The following is a 20,506-nucleotide window of genomic DNA, read 5'->3' on the forward strand; positions in this document are numbered from 1 at the left end:
TTTTGATAAGAGTTTCGTGTAATTGACCACTGAAAAGAGGATTTAGGATTTTAACCAAACCTAGAGAGAAAAGAAAGAGAACTAGCTACCATGTTGACTCTTAGATACTTACAAATTAATACACTGTCAAGAGTAACGGTTCCTCTTTATTGACCTCTTGAAGCTATCCATTTACTGTTTTTCAACTTTTATTAAAGTACAGGCTGATTGGAAGACAACTGTGTTTTCTTGGCAAGTTACTTAAACCCTCTGAGATTCGGTTTCTTCACTTGTAAAATGAAGATAATAATGGTGACTTCAGAAGGTTGTTTTAAAGAGAAAAGTTAACACAGAGGTGCTTTACACGACTCAGTAAATGATGGTTATCATTCTAATGCTGGAGGAGAAAGCCAGAGTCAGAAAGGAGTGCCTCATTTTGATCCTCTTATACAGCCCCTAGTTAATATGGATGAGAGCCAGCTCTTCATAGGAAAGTTGGCTAACAAATTCATGACATCAACAACAGTAACAAGATGACCTCAATCATTGTATGACTGGAGGTTTGACTCCTGTTGGGGAGGGGTATGTGTGCGTGTGTGTGTTATATTTTGTTGTGTAAATAGAAGTAGGCATTTTAATAAAAATTCAATCAAATTGTTAAAGAATTTGTAGGTAAAGTTTTCCATAACCGAAGGCACCAGTAAATCTCAAGGGACTATAGGACAGCATTCCCCTTGCTTCTGTGGTCAAGACTGTGGGATGGGCCATTCTAATGCTCCTTATTTGCAGATACGGTCATACTGGGAAGTCTTTTGCCTCTGGCTCTGCTCTCTGACTTTCAGAAATCCAGTGTCCTTGTCCTCAGACCAGTGAGCTGACTTGTCCTTATTGTGGTTCCTGAGATACCACAGATGAAGACATATCACTTCACTTCTGCAAAATGCTCATTAAAAAAAATAAGCAGATGGTCAAATATGTTTTGGAAAGGTAGCAGATGAAAGTCTCACTTTTGGATACTCACACTGGGTAGTAGAGTATTATAGGCTTTGAGAGGTGCTGTTTAACTCAATTACTCAATACTATTTGCTCAGTTAAATTTTTTCGTGTAACTTTATTTGATATCCTGTACAATTATTGTCCTGTAGAACATACTTTGGAAAACACTAATTAAGACTTAGCTCTCTTACTTTTACAAAGTTTACATTGTTTTCTTCAGATGATGAATTCAGATGATGATGTTTTCTTCAGCTGCTGAATGATACAGACAGGAACTAAAATGTAATTCTGACCAAAAAAAAAAAGAAAGAAAAGAAAAGAAAGAAAAAAAAGTTTACATTGTTTTCATGTGTTTCCCTTTCTGATTTGTTTTCCCTACATTTTGTGGCCCATGTATTGAGTTTCAGCATCTCAAATATCCTTGAGTTTAGACCTGATGGAGAAAAAAGACAATACTAAGAAACAGGAAAACAAAAACTAATAGTAATAATATTTTAAATACATATATTTACAAAAATTATTTTATCCATCAGACACAAAGGAGCATGAATTCTCTATGCACATAGCCCCAAACCACTGTGCATCACACTCAAAGGTATCCTGAGTGTGAAGAGTAAAGAATCCCTACATACTCACCCTTCAGATTCAGAACTGTTAAAGAATCCATAAATAGCAAGCTGTCTGAAGATTCACAATTCTGCCCTGAGAAAATAAAATCTTATAGTAAACGTGGAGAAGAGCAAAATACAGAGTGGGGCAAAAGTAGATTAACAGTTGTGACTATGTGAAACACAAAGTATTCTTGTATGATTTAACATGAACAAATATAAACCTACTTTTGCCCCACCCTACATTACTTCTCAGAAACAACATGTTGAACTTTGTCATTTCACTATAGTAGCCACTTACAATTAACCTAAAGATATGAACCTAATTAATGAAGACATTCTATTTCTAGCACCCTTCAAAATGGGGTACTATAGTCATTATTGCAGTTTATTATTACTCCTATTACTATAATCATTATTATCATTGGGCTAGGTAGAGGCAATTTTTCCTCACTGGTGGTACAATGTAAAGAACATTCTACAGAATGTTGAATAAGATCCCCTAACCTAAATACCAATTTTCACATGGTGTCAATTATCTAAAATGGTTTTGTAGAAAGCTAAAGAATCCTAAAACAAGGGGAAAATATCCAAAGTCAAATCTAAAGGGTAATAAACACAAGGAGATCAAACAAGCCTGACAGGAGATTTTGCTTGAACTATTGGCAGTTTTCACCCTAGACCTCTGTTTTCTGACCACATCTTACTTCAGCAGAGCAAAGGGCAAGGAAATTCCAGCAGAATTAACTCATAATATTTCTGAGCAAGTACATGAAACACATTTCTGGTATAAGCTACATGTTAGCTGAACAGTCTATTAATTTATCTTTTAGTATGTAGTTCAGATAGTTTCCAAGCTGGTTTGTTAGAATAGTGTCCATAATCTATAAGTCCACATCTTTATCCAGTGATTCAGAATGAAAGAAAAACCAGTTGTAGAAAGGCCAAAATGCAAATACCGACCAAAAATTTTACCTGTGTTAAGGAACTAATTTATTTTTGTTTTTTAGCAAATAATTTCACTTCTTTAGGCCTCAATCTTTGCATCTGTGAAGTGATAAAGTTGTACTAAATAATGTTTAAAATTCTTTCAATTGTTATTTTCATGATAGAATAACTATACTCTATTATAAAAATAGTTATTCCCAAACACCGGTGTATAGATTGGCTTTATTGAAATCTGCTGGCGAATTTCGTAAAAATACAGAATCTTAGTCTCTGCCCCAGAGATTCTGATTCAGTAGGGCTAGGGTGGGGTTCAAGATTTTGCATTTTTTCAAAAGTGATATTCATCCTTGTATGTAGGCAGTTGTGAGAACTACTAACCTAGAGTTACAAAAACCAGGAGTATAATCAATATTTCTTATTTGGAGAAAATCACTTAGGAGGTTTCAATTGCTAATAAGAGAATAACTGTTAATTTGATTTATTTAATGAGGGAATTTATAATCTCAGATAACTGGAAACTTAGAGGTTGGAGGTGCTCCACATTTTAGTTTCACTTTTGTCTGATTTGGCAGCTCTGTCTGCCTCCGTGAGGTATTTTCAACCTGTGAGTTTTAACAGTTCCTGTTTTCTCTTGTGTTTCTTTTGGGGGAAGAAATCTTTTCCCAGAGCTTTCCTGCAGCCTTTGCTTCTCATTTTGTTGACCAGAATTGGACCACATGCTCATTTATAAACTGGTTACTAGCAAAGTCATAGCATTCCCAAGGTCAGTGGCCAGGGCATCCAGAGTTTCCCAGATGACTCCACTGTACAGCCAAATTTGAAAACCACTGTCTTGCATTGATCATCTGGAGATGAAGCGCTGCTGGGGAGTGAACTGCCATGACCACTGAAATCCTCTAAAATCCCTTAGGCAAAAAAAGCCTCTACCTTATCATGGTGCTACGCTCACTTGAAGCCTTACAGAGTTACCCACGGTAAGAACAACTAGAAAGCATCAGAAGCATGTTTTATTTTTTTGTTTGTTTGTTTTTACTCTTAGTCTAATGGGCTTCTTACTGTGAGTCCCCAACTTCTGTTTCTAAAGTCAATATGGAAAGGAGGACAAGTCACACGGAAAGCATTGCAATTTATCCTTGGTGATTCCAACACCATCTACATCTAAATGACCTCAAGTAAAACTTGGTATAGCCAATGAGGGGAACCAGTAAGCAAGCCATAAGCAGTCACAGGGACAGTAAAAGGTAGATTATAATCATAGGAAATTTTTACTTTTGCCTTGTAGTCCATGGCATCACCACATTAAGAGCATCTTCTTTCATATGCTTGGAGGCAAATTTTTCTTCCTTTAGAAAATCTCTTCTACAAATAGTTCTTGTTGATGAAACAGGACAGGCTCTATAAGAGGGAAAAGATCTCAGTAAATAGGAAAGAAAAACATTCATTTCTTTTTACATGGTCTTTAAAATGCATTTGTTCCCTAAAATAGTCATAGATTTTAGCAAACTGACTTTTAACCAAGAGGAAAATCATTGTGAGTCATTATAGACCTGAGAGCACCAAATAGATTTTCCTGACTATATACATTCACAGAATTTTACCATCTTGATTTTTTCAGCTTGCACCTTATAACCACTCAAGTTGTTATAAATATAAATTAAAATGTCTTTGTTGGCCTGCTAGCTGGTGTAGACTTTGTTTTGGTTTCATTATAGATGATAATTATAACAAAATGTGAAAATTCTCCTCCCAGATTTTAAAGAAAAAAGAACAAGATAAAAAGTTACAATTCCTGAGGCTAGAATAATTTCAACAAAGGAGCTATGATTAAAGTTTAACAAATCAGAAAGAAAAAATAAGGTAGCTATAAATGAATTCACTTATTATTAAAATCCTTATTTTAAATCTAGGAGCTACCCCCTTAAAACTTGACTAAAGATGATTTGGGGCCTCCATATTAGATACTATTATGTAGCTAACATAAATGTTTGACTTTTTGTTAAAGAGTACATACAGGTTGAATACATGGTTTTGAGAAGATGTTAAATTCCTTATTATCATTTGTTATAGCTATTAAAGATGATTAAAGATTTATCATTGTGACAGACTTTTCTTCTTTCCAAAGGTGTGTTATACTGTCACTATCAGAACCAAAAGTCTTGACTGGCATGGTATGACCTTCTTATCCTTACATTCTAAGGTACTTGCTCTTGGTGTGCCATTTCCCTGGAGAAGAAACCATCCACCTCATTCAACAAGTTACAAGCAGCAATGGAGTATCAACCACAAGCCAGGGCCTATATCAGATTCTGGCAATATTTAGATTAGGAACAGATGCCCAACCTTAAAGACTTTTTATTTGGTGGGAGAAACGGTTGAGAAAACCACCTATGACATCTATGACAATTCAGTATACATCATAACAAAGGTAAACATGGATTGCTGTGGAAACATGGAGAAAAAATATCAAGTGGAGCTGGAGGATGGGATTGGGGTGGAGAGGGGAGAGCTTTTTGGAGGATATAATGACTGCATAAGAATTAACCGAGCAGAAAAAGAAGAAAAAGTCATTTCAGTATCATAAAGGAACATCGTGTAAAGGAGAGAAACAAGTAGCTAAGTTTAGCTACCATACAAGATTGCAGACACGGAACTCATGAAATGGCTGAAAAAAAAGTGTTACACAGAGATTACATCACAGAAGTTCCTACATTTTAGCCTGAAGGTATTATCTTGAGCTTTTTCTGTCAGATTTTCATATATTTCCCCACTTATCATAATAAAAGGAATAAATTAATTTGGAAGATGTTATAGTGAAAAGACATGCCCTGCTTGTGCAAAATCATAACAATCTGCTTATATAGAAAGTGAGATTGGCAGATGTGATTGGATAGACACATTTAACTGAGTACTTACTGTGTGACAGGCAGTATATCAGGTGCCTTACATACTTGCTTCTAATAACTTTGCAAGCTGAGTATTAATCTGATTTTACAGATGAGAAAGCTGAACCTCAGAGAGATTGAAAGGTTTACATAGACCTGGCTGCCTCTGTTGAGATGAAAATCATGGCTTATTAAATTATATGATGAAGAAATATTGTGTTTTTTAATTTATTGTGCATTTCTGATATTAGGAAAAAATAACATGGAATTATATTTCCTCCAGCATCAGCTCAAATATCTGCCATTCAGCAAACTAATAAATGAGTCATCTTTACTTCTTTTCCCAGGCTAGAATCCAAAAAAACCTTCTCATTATTTTAATATGTGGAGGGTGTCAACTTGGGATTGAACTCTGCCCACATCAGTTAAATGCATGTACATTCAGCGTCTGCTGACTATTTAGTTGATTATAATCAGATATTCCAGTCACTGCATAAGGGGAAAATATCTTTAGTATATAGTCAGAAAACTTTGCTGAACTAACATCTTTATTAGCAGAAGTATGAACAAGTGGCCCAATGTTCCCACAGGACATTTTCTTGTAAAATATAACTTTTCTTACAAGATTAATGTGTTGATTAAGTGAGGAAATATGTTTAAAGCACTTACTATTGTGTCTGGAACATAATGTACCTGTAATATATGGGAGCTATTATTACTGAAAACCAGTCAAGACATCTCTCATCTCTACCATCTCTCTCTAGCTCCACCAAAACACACATACACACAGATGTTTATGACTAAGAGAACCACTCGATACATTCACTGAGGTCTCAGGTTGGGAGAATGAAGGGATCACCCCCACAGTTTGTGTCTATCAAGATAAAAAAAATCTGCTAATAACCAGACAATAAATTCTCAACACATATTATAGACACAGCATTCCCTATCATTTCTTATTGTCAGTAAACCATCCCTTTGCTTAAAAAAAGTTAGTGAACCTCAACCTTATTCCAGGTGAGGAATCCAAAACAGAGAGGTGTTATATATTTTGCTCTAGAACACACAACTAGAAGAGGTTGGGATAGAATTCAAATCTCTTGATGACAGGTCATTGGCAATCTCCCTAAAACACAGATCTGAGATCATCTCACTTGCACAAATTTTCCTTGATTCTTTATTACTTGTTGAATATGATTTAATATTTTCAAACTAGCATTAATAGCTCTTTACAATACAGTTCCAAGTTCTCTTTCCAGGCTGTCTACCACAGCTTTCTTCCAACAACCAGAACCCAGCCAAACTCAACTATTGTCATTCCCTATATTATTAGCTCCACATTACAACACCTTAACACTTTTGCTCATTCAGCTCTCTTTTCTTCGGTACACTTACCTCTTCCTCACCAATCTAATTCAAACCTTTTCCCAAGGGCCAGCTCAAATTTCACCTTATACAAGAAGACTTACCGATATATGCAACTGGAAGTGATCTAAAGTGATCTACATTCCCACATCTGATTCTTTACACTGTTTTTTTCTGAATTGTCTAGGCTATATATGTAAGTTCCCCATATACTTCTCTCATTTTCCATTTAATTGTAAGCTCCTTATGGTTAGAGGCTATATTTAAATCATCTCTGCATTCCCATAACCTGAAATAGTTTTATATAAAATAGGTGATAAAAATGTGTTTTCTGTGAATGAAAGAGTGAATGAGCCCTGACTCAATTTTCCATATGCTTATTTGTTAATAATAAAAGTATGTTGATTTGGATGATTTGCTTATATAAAGAGAGATTTTTCTATTTTCTATTACATATTCAATCATCCCAGCTCCACAGAACAGAAGAACACTTGTGCTCTGCTTTCTGTCAAGAAATAAGTGAGTGTACAAAGTTTATTGGGCTCCTCTAGGAAAAATAGCTATGAGGAATGAAGTCCCCGGCATTTAGTTAAAAGGGAAAGTTGAACTGTGAGGGGGTCACAAAAAAAGATCTATTTGGAGCTGAGCAGTCAGTCCTTCAGAATTGAGGAAAAGGGGACAGTCCTTTGTACGCCACATCGTCAGTCAGTCATGTGATACAGGCAGCATGCGGGGGACAACAGCCATGGGCAAGGCAGCTTCCTTTGACTGAGACAGATTCCCGTTAGGGGCTTAGCTTTCAGCTGTCAGCCGTTAGGGACACATACGACTCAACCCTGAAAGGGGAAATCTGTGCAGGGTACCACAGTATCAATAACAGTCATCCCTTTGCACTGGAGGTTCCATTTGTTTTATATAACAGGAGGAGGGGGACTCCCCTCCAAAACAAAATAAACTTCTGGAGGGTGGGCCCCTTGTAGTACAGGCTTGCCCTGCTAGGTGAATGTTTTTAGGAATCCATCTCTATCAATGTACCGGTTGGCGTTGCTGTGAGAGGCTGTGTTGGGCTTCAGTGAATTTTTTTGAAGACTCTTTCAATGCATTTGCCCATTTCATGATGGGTGATTTATGAGTGCACCTGACCACACGATGCTGAGTGTTCAGCAGTTTTTGACCAAAAACATCATGACCCCATGCCTCATTCTTCCTTTTCACCCAATCTTGCCCGGAATAACTTTTGTTTGTTTCCTAAGGTGAAAAAAGTCCTCAAAGGGAGACGTTTTGCAGATGTGGAAGAGGTGAAACAAATATTGCAGAAGCACTACAAGGCATCAAAGTTGATGAGTTCAAAAACTGTTTAGAGCAATGGAAAAAACATCTCTATAGGTGTATTGTATCAAGTGGAGAGTACTTTGAAAATGACTGAAGTTTAAATGTATAAGAATAGATACACAATTTTTTAATAAGTAAATTCCAGTTTTGGGGGATTTCCCCTTTATAAGTTCACCCCACCTGGGGACAGCCCCTCCAGGATTTCTTTGGTCTCTTTCCATGGGTACACTTTGAGAAATGTTTATGGGACAAACTGTAGTCCCTGCAGCTAGTCTTTGAGCAGTAATGGGCTTTCTATTCTCTATTCTTCTTGTTCCCAGCTAGCAGATCTGCTGGTTTAGATGACTGCCCTAGAGAGGTGATCTAGACCTTCATTCCTGGTTACTATGCTCTTCTCAAGCTGTGGTTACTTCACTTGTCCTGTAAGTGTACCAAGAAATGTCCACTGGGTCATCTGGATATCAAGTTCTTCCTCTCTGTCTCCATTGTATATCAGCAGCCCTACCTCCTCCTGATAATCAGGGTCAGTGTTTCCTGCCAGAATTGTGGCTCCTCCCATAGCCAGCTGGTCTCTTGGTACAAGGATCCTGAAGAGTCAGGGCAGCCTCCATAGCTTAAAATTTAATAAGACTCTTGCTTACTTCCATCAAGATGGAGGTTTAGGTAGACACAGTTTTCCTCCTTGCACAACTATAAGAAGGATCACAACTAACCTCAAAATGAAAACACTCAGAACTGCCAGAAAATTGAACTGTATGGAAGTCCAACAACCAAGGATTTAAATAAGCCATATTCATCCAGAGGAATAGGAGGGCCAGACAGGATGCAGTGTGGTGGCAGAAAGGCCACAGCGGTGGCTGGGCAGAATGGGCAGTCCCATATTCCCAGTGGTGGATAAAAACAAGAAGGAACAACTGGGGAGTGAGTGATCCCAATGTAAGACCAGACCACACTATCCAGAGTTCCAGCACCAAGAAAATAAAGCTGCATAACCTCTGGCTGTAAAAACCAGTGGGATTTGGGGTGGTGGAAAAAACTGCCAGTCTCTCAAGAGAGTCTGTTTAAAGGGCCATCATGGTCCTTGAATATATGCAAATCCACCCAGTCTGGGAACCACCATAAGGGCAACAGCTGGAGGGGTGCTAGCCTCAAACGGGAAGTGGGTAAAGTGACTGGAAACAGGGCAAGTACCAAATAAGCCTCCAGCAGCGGGGCAGCAGCATTGTCCCCTCTCCAACCTCTTCCCCACATACAGAGCAGCAAAGCAGTGAAGTGGTTGGCCCTGTCCTGGTGATTACCTAAGGCTCCAGCCCTTACAGCTTAACAGGTATGCTAAGAAGCAGCTTTACCTAATACACAGAAACAAACACAGGGAGGCTGCCACACTGAGGAGACAAAAGAACTATGGCTCAAATGAAAGAACAAAACAAAACCCTAGAAAAAGAATTAGATGAAATGGAGATAGCCAACCTATCAGATGCAGAGTTCAAAACACTAGTGATAAGGATGCTCAGAGAACTCACTGAGCATGGCAAATGCATAATGGAATAAATGAAGGTTACACTAAGTGAAACAAAGAAAAGTCGACAGGAACCAAAAGGGAAGGGAAGGAAGCTGGCATACAAATCAGTGATTTGGGACAGAGGAAGAAACAAACAGTCAACCAGAACAGAGTGAAAAAATAAGAATTCAAAACAATGAGGAGAGAATAAGAAGACTCTGGAAGATCTTAAAAAGTGCTAATATACGAATCATAGGGATGTCAGAAGGACAAGGGAAAGAGCAAGAAGGTGAAAACTTATTTGAAAAAAATAATGAAAAAAAACTCCCCTAATTTGGTGAAGGAAATAGACATACAAGTCCAGGAAGCACAGAGAGTCCCAAACAAGTTGGACCCAAAGAGGTCCACACCAAGACACATCATAACTAAAATGCCAAGGTAAAGATAAAGATAAAGATAAAAGATAAAGGTAAAGATAAAATGCCAATGTTAAAGAGAGAATCTTGAAAGCAGCAAGAGAAAAGTAGAGTTACCTACAAAGGAGTTTCCATATGATTATCAGCCGATTTCTCAAAAGAAACTTTGCAGGCAAGAAGGGAATGGCAAGAAGTATTCAAAGTGATGAAAAGCAAGGACCTACAACCAAGATTGCTCTACTCATCAAAGCTATCAGTTAGAATGGAAGGGCAGACAAAATGCTTCCCAGACAAGGTAAAGCTAAAGGAGTTCGTCATCACCAAGCCCTTATTATATGAAATGTTAAAGGAACTTATTTAAGAAAAAGAAGATAAAAACTATGAATATTAAAATGTCAATAAACAACTATCAACAACTGAATCTAAAATATAAAAACAAACTAAGAAAACAACCAGAACAGTAACAGAATCATATATATGGAGATCACATGGAGGGTCATCAGCAAGGAGGGGGAAAGAGGAGAATGGAGGAAAAGGTACAGGGAGTAAGAAGCATAACTGGGACGTACAAGATAGACAGGGGGAGGTTAAGGATAGTACAGGGAATGGAGAATCCAAAGAACTTATATGCATGACTCATGCACACAAACTAAGGGAGGATTGCTGGAGGGAAGGGGGTACCAGGTGAAGGGGGGCAAAGGGGAAAAAATTGGAACAATTGTAATAGCATAATCAATAAAGTATACTTTAAAAAAAAGACTCTTGTTTTGTTCCCTGATGGAGGCATTTGCCCACTGGATGCAGGCCCTCTGGATGACCACTGCCTTGAGTTGCAAAGGCACAAAGAACTAATTGTCCAAGTGGGTCACAGGGAGTGATGCTAAGAAAACCCACTGCTACCTCCACACTTTTGTTCTACCTTTTGGGGACACAGCACCATGTACATGGTGTTGATTTGGAGAATATACTGTATTCTGAAGGATATTGCCCTGTCCTCGGAGTGGAGCTGGGGCCTCAGCTGCACCTACCATTGGGTGGACCTATGTTCCGTCAGTCCAGCTGCTTCTGGGTGATTGCAGATGCTAGAGGAGATGTTGACCCTTTGATTACATGCCCACCAACCACACTTCCTTTGCTGTTAAGTTGGTTTCTTCATCAGAATCATGTGTAAGGTTCTACATCTGGACCAAATATTCTTTATGATACTGGTGCTAGCCAAGACACCCACTTAGTTGTAAGCTCAGAAATGTGCTCAGAAAGGTGCCAGTACAGTCGTGCTTTCTGAGGTAGATACATTTATCCCCTAAAGGGCCCGATTTTTTGAAACTCTCTCTGTTCTCTTCCCACTGGAACTCACATTCCTGTGTCCCATTCCATCAGAGTCTAGATCTAAGCTAACTGTTATGGGGAAAGCAATCTAGCAAACTGGTATGTGCTTGCAGATTAATAATGACTCATTTAATAAGAGATTTCTGGAAATCATCTCTCTAAATCAAAGTCATGGTCTCCAATGGTAGATAGAGCAATAAACACTGGAATTCTGGTGAGGAAGATGCTTTTAATTAAGAAATATGAAAAAAGGACATTTTAATCTCTTAACAGATAAATATGATGTTATAATGTCTGAAAATACTGTTTCCTCAGGGATGTTTAACGGTGTTACACAGGACTTATCACTGTGCAGTGATTCTGCACAAGAGAAGATCCAATCTCAATTTTTACTCTGACTATGGAAGGGTGAGTTTAACAGGGGTTCTTTCCTACTCGTCCCTCCACTGTCACATTGTCTAATGTTAAAATAACTTTGCATTCGTGGAATGAACTATTCTTGGACATGAAGTATTTTCCTTTTCATATAATGCTAGGTTAGTATGCTGGTATTTTTGTTATTATTTTTTTTAACAATCTGTGTTCGGGACTGACAGTGACCTTTAATCTTTTTTCATTCTGTCCTTTCCAGTTTGGTGAAGATCTACTGGCCTCAGAATGAGTTGGAGAGCATTTCTTCTCCGAGTCTCTGGAAAAATTTGTATAAGGTTGTAATTATCTGATTCTTGAATGTTTGCTAAAACTAACCTTCTAAAACCACCTAGGCCTGCTGTTTTCTTCTTGGAAAGATTTTAAAATATGAATTTTATTTCTTTAGTGGTTATAGAATAGTATGCACTTTTCTCTTTGAGCCAGTTTTTCAAATAAATTTTTAAATTTATTGGCATAAAGTTATTTCTGGTGATTTCTTATCTTCTTGACTTGCTGTATATTCATTGTATTCTTTAAAAAATTGTAATGTTGATGTTTTTGCTCTCTATATTTATTTTTTGTTCATTGTAAACAACATTTTATTGACATTATTAATATTTTCAAATAAGCTCCTGGCTTTTTTGATTATCTCTTTTATAGCTTTATTTCTTGCTTTATTAATTTTTGTTCATATCCCTAAATACTGCTTTAGCTGCACTGCACATTTTATGTATATAAAATACATGTGTATGTTATAATTTCTTCATTACCCAATAGTTTCTTAGAGGTCTTTTTAAAAAGTTTTTTGGATATGCAATTTTCAGTTACCCTTTGATACTCCTTTCTCATTTATTTCTGCTGGAGCCAGAAAAGTGATTTGTAGAAAACTAATTTTTAAGATTTATTTGGGCTTGCTGTACAGTTTGCCATGTGGCCAGTTTTTAGATCCCATATGTGCTTGAAAAGCATATATGATCTCCAGTTACTGGGTACAGGGCTCTATACATAGGCATTAGGTCAAGTTTATCAGTCGTTTTGTTCAAATATTTTATGTTCTTACTGACTTAATTATCTACTTGACCTATCAATTACTGAGAAAAGTGAGTTAATGTCTCATTTTGATGGTGGGTTTATACATTTATTTGATTGTTTGGTCAAATTTTTCTTCAGGTGTTTGAATTCATATTTTAGGTGCATAAAATTCAGAATTGCTATATCCTACTAGTGATCTGAAGCCTTTTTCATTATACAATGACCTTCCTTAACTCCCATAGTGCTCTTCAGCCTTAAAATCTACTTTTGTATATTTGCTTTTTGTAGTCATCTCAATTTAAAGACTATTTTTTTTGCATAATCCATGCATTTACTCTATTTATATAGTATTTTCCTTTTCTCCTAAGTTTTTAAAATAGACTTCATGGTTTAGAGGTTTTAGATTTACAGAAAAATTGACAAGATAGTACATTGGAAGTTGCTCTATTCCTCCTAACTCCGTTTTTCTTATCATTAACATCTTACATTAGTTGGTATGTTTGTTATAATTAATGAACTGACACTAATAAAATATTATCAACTAAAGTTCATAGTTTATTCAGATTTCCTTAGTTTTTACCTAATATCATTTTTGCTCCATGGTCCCATCCAGGATTCCACATTACATTTAATCATTGTGTCTTCATAAAATTAGGAAGAATCCCTATTTTTTCCCATTTTCTGGAAGAATTTCTGTGGGACTGGTATTATATATATAGATATATATAAAATATATTATCTTTTATATATAACCTATATTATAGTATATTATAGCATATGATAGACAATCCATATAATATAATGTATACTATGTACATACTTAAATTTTAATATTGTATTTAAAATGTTTGCAGAATTGAATGTGATTTGTTCTGAAGTTCTCTTTGTGAGAAGGTTTTAAATTGCGTGTTCAGTTTCTTTAATAAATACTGGACTATTCAGATTTTCTGGTTCTTCCTTTGAGAGTTTTGGTAAGTTGTATTTTTATAGGAACTTTCTAATTTTATCTAAATTGTCAAATCTTTGTTATCATGTATATAATATTCACTTTGTTGTTTTTATTTCTGTAGGAGCTATAGTAACATCACCTATCTGTTCTTTCTTTTGTTAATTTATATTTTCTTATTTATTTTATTTTATTTTTTTTATTTTTATTTTTTTTAATTAATTTATTTACTTTTTAAATACATTTGCCTCTGCCTTCCCCCCCCTCTTTCCCTTGCCCCCTCCACCTTCCCTCCCTCAGCTCTTCCCCTTTGGTTTTGTCCATGAGTCCTTGCTATATGTTCCTTGACTTTCCCCTTCCCTTCCCTTTCCCTGCCCCCCCCCCTTCCCTCTTGTCTCTGTTGATTTCTTTTCCTTTCAGTGTTGCTGGTCATATTTGCCTTCTTCTTTGCATTGTTTTAGGTCACACGCTATAGGTGAGATCATATGTATTTGTCTTTCCCCCTGGCTTATTTGCTAGCATGATGCTCTCCAGTTCCATCCATGCTGTCGCAAAGTTTAGTACTTCTTTTTTCTTTCTGCTGCGTAGTATTCCATTGTGTATATGTACCATAATTTTTTGATCCAGTCATCTACTGATGGGCATTTAGGTTGCTTCCAACACTTGGCTATTGTAAATTGTGCTGCTATGAACATTGGGGTGCATAGGTTCTTTTGTATTGGCGTTTTGGTGTTCTCAGGGTATAGTCCCAGCAGGGGAATCGCTGGATCAAAAGGCAGTTCCATTTTCAGCTTTCTGAGGAAATTCCACACTGCTTTCCATAGTGGCTGCACCAGTCTGCATTCCCACCAACAGTGGACTAGAGTTCCCTTTTCTCCACAGCCTCGCCAGCACCTGTTGTTTGTGGATCTGTTTATGATGGCCATTCTGACCGGTGTGAGGTGGTACCTCATGGTGGTTTTGATCTGCATTTCTCTAATGGCTAGTGATGCAGAGCATCCTTTCAAATGCCTCTGGGCCCTCTGTATCTCCTCCTTAGAAAAGCATCTGCCCAGGTCCTTTGCCCATTTTTTGATTGGATCGTTTGTCTTCTTGGAGTCAAGTCGAGTGAGTTCTTTGTATATCTTGGAGATCAAACCTCTATCTGATGTATCATTAGCAAATATATTTTCCCATACGGTTGGCTCCCTTTTCATTTTGCTGATGTTTTCTTTTGCCGTGCAGAAGCTTCTTATTTTGATGAGGTCCCACTTGTTTATTCTTTCCTTTATGTCCCTTGCTTTAGGAGACAAATCAGTGAAAAAATTGCTGAGTGGGATATCTGAGAGTTTCCTGCCAATGTTCTCCTCTAGGACTTTGATGGTGTTGCGACTTATATTTAAGTCTTTTATCCATCTTGAGTTTATTTTTGTGTATGGTGTCAGCTGATGATCCAATTTCAATTTTTTGCATGTAGCCGTCCAGCTGTCCCAACACCATTTGTTGAAGAGGCTGTTATTGCTCCATTTTATGCTTCTGCCCCCTTTGTCAAATATTAGATGCCCATAGAGATGTGGGCTTACTTCTGGGCTTTCTATACTGTTCCACTGGTCTATGGGTCTGTTCTTGTGCCAGTACCAGATTGTTTTGAGTGTAGTGGCTTTGTAGTAGAGTTTGATGTCCGGTATTGTGATCCCTCCTACTTTGTGTTTCTTTCTCAAAATTGCTGCGGCTATTCAGGGTCCTTTATGGTTCCATATAAATTTTTGAAATGTCTGTTCTATTTCTGTGAAATACGTCATTGGTATCTTAATAGGGATTGCGTTGAATCTATAAATTGCTTTGGGTAGTATGGACATTTTGAGGATATTAATTCTTCCAATCCATGAGCACGGCATATGCTTCCATTTATTTGTGTCTTCCTTAATTTCTTTTTTCAATGTTATATAGTTTTCTCCATACAGGGCTTTTGTGTCTTTGGTTAAATTTATGCCTAGGTACTTTATCTTTTTTCTTGCTATATCGAATGGTATTTTTTTTTTCTGATTTCTTCTTCTTCTATTGCATTGCTGGTGTACAAAAATGCCTTTGATTTCTGAATGTTGACTTTGTATCCTGCTGTTTTGCAAATTCACTTATAAGGTTGAGTAGTTTTGGGTAGAGTCTACAGGGTTCTCTATGTACACTATCATGTCATCTGCAAACAATGATAGTTTTACTTCCTCCTTTCCTATTTGGATGCCTTTTATCTCTTTCTCTTGTCTGACCGCTGTGGCTAGGACTTCCAATACGATGTTGAAAAGAAGCGGTGAGAGCGGACATCCTTGTCGTGTTCCCCGATCTTAGTGGGAAAGCTTTCAGTTTTTGCCCGTTGAGTATGATATTGGCTGTAGGTTTTTCATATATGGCCTTTATTACGTTGAGGAATGCCCCATTTATTCCCATTTTGCTGAGTGTTTTGATCATAAATGGGTGCTGTACCTTGTCAAATGCTTTTTCTGCATCTATCGAGATGATCATGTGGTTTTTGTCTTTTCTTTGATTTATGTGGTGTATCACGTTTACTGATTTGCGTATATTGAACCATCCCTGCATCCCTGGGATGAATCCCACTTGATCGTGATGGATAATCTTTTGAATGTATTGCTGGATGCGGTTTGCCAATATTTTGTTGAGGATTTTAGCATCTATGTTCATCAGCGAAATTGGCCTGTAGTTTTCTTTCTTTGTAGGGTCTTTATCTGGTTTTGGGATCAGGGTGATGCTGGCCTCATAGAAGGAGTCTGGCAGTCTTCCCTCCTCTTGGATTTTTTGGAATAGTCTGAGAAGGACAGGGGTTAGCTCTTCCTTAAATGTTTTGTAAAATTCTCCTGGGAAACCGTCTGGCCCTGGACTTTTGTGTGCTGGGAGTTTCTTGATGACTGCTTCAATTTCCCCAACTGTTATCGGTCTGTTCAAGCTTTCTGTTTCTTCCTCCTTCAGTGTTGGAAGATTATACTTTTCTAAAAATTTGTCCATTTCATCCAGATTTTCAAATTTCTTGGCATATAATTGTTCATAATAGTTTCTGATGATCATTTGTATTTCTGTGGTATCAGTTGTTATTTCTCCTCTTTCATTTCTGATATTATTAATTTGGGTCCTCTCCCTTTTTTTCTTGATGAGTCTGCTCAAAGGTTTGTCCACTTTATGAATCTTTTCAAAGAACCAGCTTCTGGATTGGTTGATCCTCTGAATTGTTCTTTTTGTCTCTATGTCATTCAGTTCTGCTCTAATCTTGACAATATCCTTCCTTCTACTTGCTCTGGGATTTATTTGTTGTTGTTTCTCCAGTTCTTCAAGTTGTAGTGTTAGGTCTTTTATTTGAAATGTTTCTATCTTTTTAAGATAAGCCTGTATTGCTATGAACTTCCCTCTCAGGACCGCCTTTGCTGTGTCCCATAGGTTTTGGACAGTTGTCTGTTCATTTTCATTTGTTTCCAGAAATTTTTTGATTTCTTCTCTTATCTCATTATTGACCCATTCATTGTTTAAAAGTGTACTGTTCAGTCTCCATGAGTTTCCAAGTTTTTGAAGTTTCTCTTTGAGTTTGATTTCGAGTTTCAAGGCCTTGTGGTCTGAGAAAAAGTTTGGTATTATTTCAATTTTCCTGAATTTACTGAGGCTTGCTTTGTGTCCTATCATGTGGTCTATCTTTGAAAAACTGCCGTGAGCATTTGAAAAGAATGTGTATTTTTCTTCTTTGGGATGTAAGATTCTATATATGTCAGTTAAGTCTCTTTGATTCAGTGTTTCATTCAGCGCCACGATATGTTTATTAATGTTTTGTTTGGAAGATCTGTCCATTTTGGACAGTAGGGTGTTGAAATCCCCTACTATCAGTGTGTTGCTATCTATATCTTTTTTGAAGTCATCCAACAATTTCCTTATAAACTTGGGGGCTCCTATATTGGGAGCATATAAGTTTACAATGTTGATGTCTTCTTGATAGATTCTTCCTTTAAGTATGATAAAGTGCCCCTCTGGGTCTCTCTTTATGGCCTTTGCTTTGAAATCGACTTTGTCTGATACAAGTATGGCAACCCCGGCCTTTTTCTCATGTCCATTTGCTTGGAATATTATTTTCCATCCCTTTACTTTCAATCTGTGTAGGTCTTTTGCTCTGAGGTGGGTCTCTTGTAGGCAGCATATGTGTGGGTCATGTTTTCTTATCCATTCAGCTACTCTGTGTCTTTTGATTGGGGCATTTAGTCCATTCACATTGAGAGATATTACTGATAGAAACTTACTCATCTTTTCTCTTTGTACTTGTGTTCCTCTCTGTCTCATTCTTTTCCTTCATCTGCTTAAACCAGTCCCCTTAGCATATCTTGGAGTGCTGGTTTGGTAGAGATGTATTCTTTTAGCTTTCTTTTGTCTGGGAAACTCTGTATTTCTCCCTCTATTTTAATGGAGAGCCTAGCTGGGTAGAGCAGCCTTGGCTGTAGGCCCTTGCTTTTCATGGCTTGGAATATTTGTTGCCATTCCCTTCTGGCTTGGAGTGTTTCTGTTGAGAAGTCAGCTCCTAGGCGTATCGGGGCCCCCTTGTATGTTACTTTCTCCTTCTCCCTTGCTGCCTTCAGGATTCTCTCTTTGTCTTTGACATTTGCCATTTTAATGATGATGTGTCTTGGAGTGGACCTCCTTGGGTCCTTCTTGAGTGGGGTCCTCTGTGCCTCCTGGATCCATGAGAGCCTTTCTCTCCTCAAATTAGGGAAATTTTCCATCATTACTTTTTCGAGGAGGTTCTCTATTCCTTGCTCCTCTTCTTCTCCTTCTGGTATCCCTATTATACGGATATTATTGCGTTTCAGGTTGTCCTGCATTTCCCTAAATGCTTCTTCATTCTTTTTGAGCCGTTTTTCCATTTCTTGCTCTTTCTGGGAGCTTTTTCTACCTTATCCTCCATCTCACTGATTCGATCCTCAGCTTCATCCAGCCTGCTTTGGATTCCTTCTACTGTGTTCTTCAATTCAGAAATGGTATTCTTCATATCCTCTTGTGTCTTCTTGATAGTTTCTATGTCCTTTTCCAGGCTGATATAGTTTGCTGTAAGATCCTGATAGTTTCTCTGCAGTTTCTCATAGTTCTCTTTCAGCTGGCTGAGCTCATTGAGCTTCCTTAGAACCATTGTTTTAAATTCCATATCTGATAGTTCCCTTGCCTCTATTTCATTGAGCTCTCTCTGTGGGGAGTCCCCTTTTCCACTCATTTGGGGAGAACTTCTTTTTCTTCCCATTTTTGTGAGAGTCTGTTAAGTATTTTTGTCCTTTACTTTTCTTTCTGGGCTTGCCTCTGGTGATGTCAGTTGTTGACCCTATAGGGCCTTGGGTTGTTTGTTTGAGCCTTTCAGGAGTCTAATGCCTGTGTCTGACTCCTGCTTGGAGCAGCTCTGTGACCCCTTCGGTCAGGGCTGGGCTATTTTTTGGGATCTCTCTGCGCTCTCACGAGAGCTCCTTGAGCGCGTTCCCAGCGCGGCAGTGTCCCCCACCTGCCTGGGCTCGCATGTGTTTGCCCCAGACCCGGGGGCTTATTCGCGACCTCCCGTGCTCATCTGAACTCCCTGGCACGCGAGCTTCGCGGCACTGGTCAGTTTAGAGTCTTCTATTGTGTGTTTTCCCCGCTTTTGGCTCTTTGGGTGCGTTGCTTGCCCTCGCCAAATGGGGACTACGGAAATGGGAGGAAATCAGCTCTCCGGTTAATCCTGTTTCTGGTCTCTCCTCCAGGGACTCTGGGCAGCTCTACTTATTTTGTGGGCTGCTCCGCAATCGCGGCGGGTAGGTCAATTTGTGCCTGCCCTTGCCCCTCTGTGCAATCCCTCGCAGGCCGTATGGGTGCCAGTCTGTGTGAGGCCTTGCCGGCAGGTGCAAGCGTTCGCCAGCCCGCGTGGGTCACACACACGCTCACCAACCCTCGCCAGTCACTCGGCGCAAGTGTGCGCGCCTGCTCTGGGTGTTTTGGGGGTGTCTATGTTTGCTTTTCGGCTTTTGGCTCTTTGGGGGTGTGGCCTCTTCCCGCGCAATGGAGACTTGGGCAAGGAGAAGGAGTCAGGACTCCCGGGTTCCTCCTCCCGTTCTTTCCCCAATGCCTCCGTTTCTAGTCTCCCCCTCAGGGGGCCTCTGGGCAGTTCTGTGACCCCTTCGGCTGAGGATCCAACCCCTGTGCGGACTGCGTTTCAATCTCAGGCAGTCTGGTTCATGCGCGCCCCGCTTCTGCCTATTTGGGGTCGCGCCTTTCCAGCCCACAATGGAGACTACCGAACGGGGAGGGAGTCGGGACTCCCCGGTTCCTGCTCCCGTTCTTTCCCCAACGCCACTGTCTCCAGTCTCTCCTCAAGGCTCTCCCAGACAGTCTGCACTCAGCCCCGCAGGTCACACGCGCACAAGCTGTGTGCGGAGCACACAAAAGGCAGGTTAATTGATTCCCTTATGCCTGAGCGAGATGGTAGCTGCAGAGTGGGAAGTGCGTTATCACCCGGGCTCCACCGGCCACAGAGTCAGTTCTCTTCACAAAGTTTTCCTCACCAGTCTTTTCCCAGGCACCAGCCCACCCTGCTGCCGCCTGTACCCAGCGATCAAGGAGGGTGGCTGCCGCTGCAACTTTTGCGATGCCCTTTAAATGTCTTTTTGCATCCCCAGCCACCTGTCTCTGGCAGAGAGTGCCCCTAAGCTTTTTGGGGTTGTGTTTTGTCTGTATTTTCTCGGCTTTAGCGGCTGTAGTTTAGGGGTTCCTGTTTATGATTC

At 38.9% G+C, this 20,506-nt stretch overlaps 1 non-coding gene across 1 annotated transcript; it reads left to right on the forward strand.

The window, feature by feature from the left end:
• Nucleotides 1-1,202: 1,202 nt before the first annotated feature.
• On the forward strand, nucleotides 1,203-1,272 carry LOC129082501 (small nucleolar RNA SNORD5). Its single transcript, XR_008530420.1, has one exon. It is a non-coding gene; the product is annotated as a small nucleolar RNA SNORD5 (small nucleolar RNA).
• Nucleotides 1,273-20,506: the final 19,234 nt, after the last annotated feature.

This window comes from Pteronotus mesoamericanus, unplaced genomic scaffold (genome assembly GCF_021234165.1).
Source record: "Pteronotus mesoamericanus isolate MK-2021 breed Mesoamerican mustached bat unplaced genomic scaffold, CSHL_Meso_final contig_124, whole genome shotgun sequence".
In the NCBI taxonomy this organism is placed as follows: Eukaryota; Metazoa; Chordata; class Mammalia; order Chiroptera; family Mormoopidae; genus Pteronotus; species Pteronotus mesoamericanus.